Source organism: Crassostrea angulata, chromosome 7 (assembly GCF_025612915.1).
Source record: "Crassostrea angulata isolate pt1a10 chromosome 7, ASM2561291v2, whole genome shotgun sequence".
NCBI classification, from domain to species: domain Eukaryota; kingdom Metazoa; phylum Mollusca; class Bivalvia; order Ostreida; family Ostreidae; genus Magallana; species Magallana angulata.
The window spans coordinates 56023066-56029879 of NC_069117.1; the positions used below are offsets into that span (position 1 = coordinate 56023066).

At 34.2% G+C, this 6814-nt stretch overlaps 1 long non-coding RNA gene across 1 annotated transcript; it reads right to left on the minus strand.

Moving 5' to 3' along the window:
- Positions 1-1436: 1436 nt before the first annotated feature.
- On the minus strand, positions 1437-6252 carry LOC128155210 (uncharacterized). The gene is made up of 3 exons (XR_008239580.1): positions 5368-6252; positions 5189-5236; positions 1437-5102 (listed from the first exon to the last, which is right to left on the minus strand). It is a non-coding gene; the product is annotated as an uncharacterized LOC128155210 (long non-coding RNA).
- Positions 6253-6814: the final 562 nt, after the last annotated feature.

Below are 6814 nucleotides of genomic sequence, written 5' to 3' on the forward strand. Positions count from 1 at the left end.
CGAAAGAGAAGTTGAAGTCGCCCATTATTCTGAGTTCTCAATTATGTAAACTAACCCCAAATGCAGTAAAATGATGATTAATATCTAATTGAAAAGACGTTTTCACAGCCTAAATTAATCCCTGTTGTGATTATTAAAACTCACGACTGTCTTAATTACCATGCTTATGTGCATTGAAAATGACAACCGATGTTTATTTAAGTATCGATACTACAATTAGTTGTAACTTGTAATTAGTTAATAACTCGCAAAATTAATATTAAAATACTACATGTAAGAAAAACTGTTTCCCTACAGTTACAATGTATCTTCAAAGTTTGAAAGATTCTCTACATAATGGTAATAATTGGGTCAAAGGGTTTGACTATTACCTCCAAAAAACACAGAAGTACAGAGACTGATTTTATATATCATTTAGCAAACACCATTACAAAAACTGCATCAGTGAAATGTATAAACACATTAAATAAATGACATTTAACCAATTGGTTAAGTTTTTAAATTTTTTAGAAGTTGTTTTGCTCTAGGTTGGTCCTTGATAATTTCAATTTTACGAAATGGCCCCAATGAATAAATAGATGGCCCTTTCATTATGAAAATGGCCCATTAAAATTAATAATGTGGGGCCATAGTCACATCGACATTTTTGGCCTTCCCAATCACTGCAGGTACAGTTCAAAATTTTACTGAACACAATGATATTCCTCAAATGATTGTTAGCTATAACAACGTTTTAGGTTTAAATGTTTCTCAAGAGTTGAAGAACAAGATAATTAACGGTCAGTACGTAGATTTGGCAAAAATGTTTGTTAATTCCAATGAGCCTCAAAAACAATCACTTGTTATGGTGAACGGCGAGCTTCAAGCTACCGAAAAAAATGCAAAAAATATTACTAATATTCAACAATGGACAGATGCTTTTATCATATTTGCAAGCATTTATTTGGAGGGTCATCCTACTAAAGCCTTAGATCTCTTAAAGTACATGAATGATGTTAGGTTAGCAGCAGCTAGATCATCCGGTTTAGGATTTAAAGAGTATGACCAGCAATTTCGATTAAAGCTTGCAAAAAACCCATCGGGAGCATGGGGGACAGTTGACCCGGAATTGTGGTTAATTTACATTACACCTATAAGTAGGTCATTTCTGGCTGCTGATACACAAAACCAGAGTCAGAATAGTAAGTGTTATACATATAATTTTCAGGGGTCTTGTTTCAAGGCACCCTGCAGTTATTTGCATCAATGTATGAAATGTAATGCCCAGCATCCACTAGCAATTTGCCCAAAGAAATAGCAGATGCAGTCATCCAGGGGGGGCCAGCCATTTCGTAGTCAGGGCTCCAATAGAGGATATAGGGGACAGTATCAAAATACAGGGAGTAGAGGAGCATTCCATTCTGAGGGGGGGGGGGGGGGGGGGGGGGGTAGGGGCAATCACTACTAGGCTCAATGTCTGGAAGTTGGGATATAACCCAATCAAAATTCATAATTTAAAACCACTACTACAAAATTATTCAAATAAGGCTATAGGAACTGAATTATTACAAGGTTTTCAGTTTGGTTTTAGAATTGGCTATAAGGGTCCAAGGCTAAGTCAAAAAATATTAAAATCTTTTTTGCAATTTCCAGAAGCAGCACGGAAAAAATAAATAGTGAGGTTTCTTTTATAGGCAGAATTGCAGGCCCCTTTTCAAACAAACCAATATCCAACTTATGAGTTTTCGCCAATAGGTATAGTCCCCAAGTCCGGAGGTAGCTGGAGATTAATAACACATCTTTCTTATCCAGAAATGAATAGTGTCAATCATTTCATAGACCCAGAGGACTGTTCAGTTGCATACACATCTCTAGATCAGGTATTACAGGAAGTTGCACGGTTAGGTAAAGGCACTGTTTTGGCAAAAATGGATATAAAGTTTTTATTTAGACTAATGATTATAAACCCAGGAGATTTTGACCTCCTAGGTTTCAAGTTTGAGGGAAATTATTACATTGATAAGTGCCTGCCAATGGGGTGTGCAATTTCTTGTAATCTATTTGAAAAAATTTCAACATTTTTGCAATGGGAATTGAAAAGACGAATTGAAACGGGTAAAAAAAAAAAAAAAAAAATTATTTTTGGGTGCCTCTGGTTCAGATGAGTGTGTTCAGCTGATGCAAGGGTTCCAGGACTTGTGTGAATTCATTGCTGTTCCCTTAGCACAAGAAAATACAATGGGTCCTTGTACAAACATAATTTTTCTAGGTTTAGAAATAGACACCTCAGACATGGTTGTAAGAATCCCACCAGAAAAAATACAGCAATTAACTTCACTTCTAACATCAAGTTTGATGAAAAAATCTCTCCAGCTTCAAGAAATTCAGAGTATTGTTGGGAGTTAAAATTTTTTTAGCAAAGGTGTTCCAAATGCAAGGGATTTTAATAGGCGGTGAATTTCGTGATACTATTACCCTCGAGAAGCTTTGGCCCCCTCCTTTAGAGCAAATTATACAATTTGTTGGTTACATGTCAGCAAAAGGGTTGGGAGAATCTACAGCAAAGACCTATAGATCTGTCTGGAATTTCATACTATCTCAAGTTGTATAATTACACAGATGTGACTCAAAATTTTATAGTCAGAAAATTATTATAAGGTTAAAGAAGAAAGGTTAAGTCTAAAGATATCAGATTGCCAATAACATTAAACATTTTGGAGAGCATATTGAAATCATTGCCAATTGTCTGCAATAATATTTATGAAGCAAAACTTTTTGCAGCTGCTTATAGTTTAGTTTTTTTGTGTGTGGATATTTTAGGGTAGGTGAGATAACCGAGGGGAAGAAACAACCTGTATGTCATGCAGTCCAGTTTAAAAACCTGTAGTTGTCATTGGATAAATCTTTAAAAATTATATCTGGAACACTCCAAAGCTGATCAAAGGGGAAAGGGGAAAATGGTTGTTATTGGTGGCTACATTAAGTACCCAGATATTAAACCCAATGATGAGCTGTTGTTTGACAGGGATGGTGTTCATTTGTCTGAAAAAGGAACTGAAATATTTTTAAATACAATTTGTGCAGCTATTTAACAATTTAGCAAAACTGGGATACTTGTTCATCCCAAACTCTACTAGTTTTGAACCAAGTTTATTGTTCATGTGGGATGTGGCAAGGTCTAGGCTTAAGGAACTACCCGCTTCCCCCACATGGTGGCGGTGGCTTCACTGAATACATACAGTGCATGCATTCACTTTCGCCATGTGGATGAATGCGCGTGTTGTTCCCGATCTACTTGTGCACAATTGATGTGCAGTTGAAATTATTTGATAATGACAATTTGAAGTTGAACAATTTTTGGCTCGAATTGCCGTTTACCGGAATCTTAGTTGACCAAGTTGGTGTTTTGCATTTATATTGATTGCAATTGTTGAAGTTGTAATATTCTTTTTGAGCCATTTGCTAATTTTTTATGTTGCAAATATTTTCTTTGCCGTTAACCGGAAAGAATAAATTTGCACAGTTGGTTGTTTGAAAATTGTTGAATTTTTTAGACAATGATGTGTTTTTGACCATACCCATTTGGTGTCAATGCACTAATGGCATTTCCATTGTAAAATTATGATGTAATTTACAAATACTTTATTTACACATATTTTACTCATTGTCTTGAAGCCAAGACCAAATAATGCCACAGAGGGGGGTGGATTACAATACATGAAAATGAATAAATCTGTTGTGAATCTGATTTGGTGTTTTTTTTTTATTATTTAGAGTTCAATATGGCATGTTAGAAAATATGCATTGGTTTTATGGGTGCTGACCATGTTGAGTGTTAGCATGCTTCAGGTCTACAATAATAAGATTTATTAATTAAAAAATAAATCAATTTATTTTAGAGTGAAGCTAAGTTTTTTAATTATTCCGGAATATTTTATTCCGGAAATTTGTACAGTTTTGGTTTACGTTTAACAAACTTCCTTTTTGATAAAGGCAGCAACCGGGATGCATATGAAAAAGTTGTGAGAAAAATATTTTCCCCTCCCACCCTTGTTACCCCTTTGATTTGTTTAAATATAAGAATTTTACTGCGTATTGAACTTTGTATTTCAGGATGAGCTTTAAGAAATCATTGGTTGGAAAAAAGTTCACAGATTCAGTATTGGTTAACCTTCACAGTTTTTCAACTGACTAAAGTTCAACTAAGGAGTCTCGACTAGAAAACCCACCACTTCATGAAAATTGCATTTTGAAGAATGTGCTTCTTGTTGTTCCTGTCTTCCCGTCATACCAGATGAATGCGCGTGTTGTTCCCGATCTACTTGTGCACAATTGATGTGCAGTTGAAATTATTTGATAATGACAATTTGAAGTTGAACAATTTTTGGCTCGAATTGCCGTTTACCGGAATCTTAGTTGACCAAGTTGGTGTTTTGCATTTATATTGATTGCAATTGTTGAAGTTGTAATATTCTTTTTGAGCCATTTGCTAATTTTTTATGTTGCAAATATTTTCTTTGCCGTTAACCGGAAAGAATAAATTTGCACAGTTGGTTGTTTGAAAATTGTTGAATTTTTTAGACAATGATGTGTTTTTGACCATACCCATTTGGTGTCAATGCACTAATGGCATTTCCATTGTAAAATTATGATGTAATTTACAAATACTTTATTTACACATATTTTACTCATTGTCTTGAAGCCAAGACCAAATAATGCCACAGAGGGGGGTGGATTACAATACATGAAAATGAATAAATCTGTTGTGAATCTGATTTGGTGTTTTATTTTTATTATTTAGAGTTCAATATGGCATGTTAGAAAATATGCATTGGTTTTATGGGTGCTGACCATGTTGAGTGTTAGCATGCTTCAGGTCTACAATAATAAACAAACAATTCAATCAAACTGGTTCAATCATTGTTGAAACTTATTGATATTGAATATTCATCTGTCTTTCTTTCATTATGTTTTTACTGTATACGTGGGTTTCCTGAAATTCGGTTGAGGGCAATACTGGGAACAGATATATGGAGAATATCCGTATTGAATAGCAAATTGGAGACACATTTCACACAATGACATCCAATTACGGTGGATCCGTGGTGCGTAATTCATCTGCACTGAAAATAAATTTATATTTCACGTTTTCTGTAGAATTATATACATACTCAGATATGTGAATAAAATTTGATTAATTTCCCATTACCTCTTACATTCCTCTGACCAAGTCTATTTATTCTTCTCAATCCTGTTTCTGGAACAATGAAGAACAAAATCACAAAATCACAAAATCCGCAATAAGAAGGCAAAAGTCAAAACTCCCAATTTTTAAAACAGGTGGGATAAAAATTATCTAAACTATTCCAAAATTTAAATCAAACTAACCATGATGTCCCATTCTTCTCAGTGTAAGTGAATATAAACAAACAAATTGACTGCAAACTAAAAGAATTATGTAACACTGGATGAAAAATCAAGTTTCAGCAAAACTGAAACTATATGGAAACCTTGCTGAAACTTGAAGTTGAAGTTTCATGTATAGTTTCCGCAATGCGGAAACCATTATATCGATTCAGCAAGTATCCGTTAGGTTTCAGTCAGCAGAAACTTTAGTCTAAGATTCCTGATGGTTTCCGCAATGCGGAAACTAAATTTGAATCGTGTGAATAGTTGTGTAAATTATTATGGAAATATCAATCAGTTTCAGAACATTTCCGCTAGGTTTCAGTATGCTGAAACTTTAAGTTAAGATTCCAAATGGTTTACGCATTGCTGAAACTATTACTAAAATTGATTTGAGTTTAATAGTGATATCATTTATTTTCAACAGGTGTAAGTTTAATTCTAGCCTAATGATAATGAATCCGTACATACTAAAATGTATAGTAAGGTTTCAGCGTGACTGAAACTATATGTATACATGTAACTATCTTCAAATGTGGCAAATAAGGCGATTAAGAACCTTACTAAGTAATTAATTGAATTTGAAAAGAAGAACTGATGTCTGATCTTGTTTAATGCATATGATGAAATCATTAATCTTAGGTATTCGGGCACGTGTATACATGTGTATACATTCTTTGTCCATGTGACCTCCTCTGTGATTTTCCTGTATATTCTGTGTGGATTGCAGGGTTTTTTCTGTCAGGAGTGAACAAAAGACTGTTACATAACATATACACAGTACGAAGCGTGAGTTTATAACTGGAGCCCGGCGGGAATTTTTTTTCAATTTGTGTGTACCTGAGTTAGTAAAATAGACAAGTAAATTATAATTATTTAGTAAAATAAATTAATATACCTATTTTGTAAGACTCCTTCTTAAATCATTTAGTTATCATTTGAATGAACCTTGAGGTACAGTAACTAATTAAGCGAACAAATTAAGGTAAAGTCGTTGTAAATTTTTACAAATCGTACCAAATATTCGTACAACCTGAAGTTTAGAGCTAATTCATTTCTTTTTTAATACCACGCCAACACATGTACACAGGAATTTTTTTTTTTTAATTCTGCAGTTGATAATAAGAAGTAAAACCCACTTGGAGTTTGAGTCTAATATAATAATTGTTTAATTATTTACATGCATTTCAGACTTTAATGCATGTATGACTGTATCATGATTCACTGGCGTCGGAAGCAAATTGAAAGTGGGGGGGGGGGCTAGACTAATCCTCAGAAATATTGAGGAAAAACCCTAAAAAACCCTAATTCCCAAAATCATGAAAATCCTAATCCGTGGGGGGGGGGGGGGGGGGGGGGGGGGTATACCTATACTATATACTTCCGAAAATAAATTTCCCTACCTATACTATATACTTCCGAAAATAAA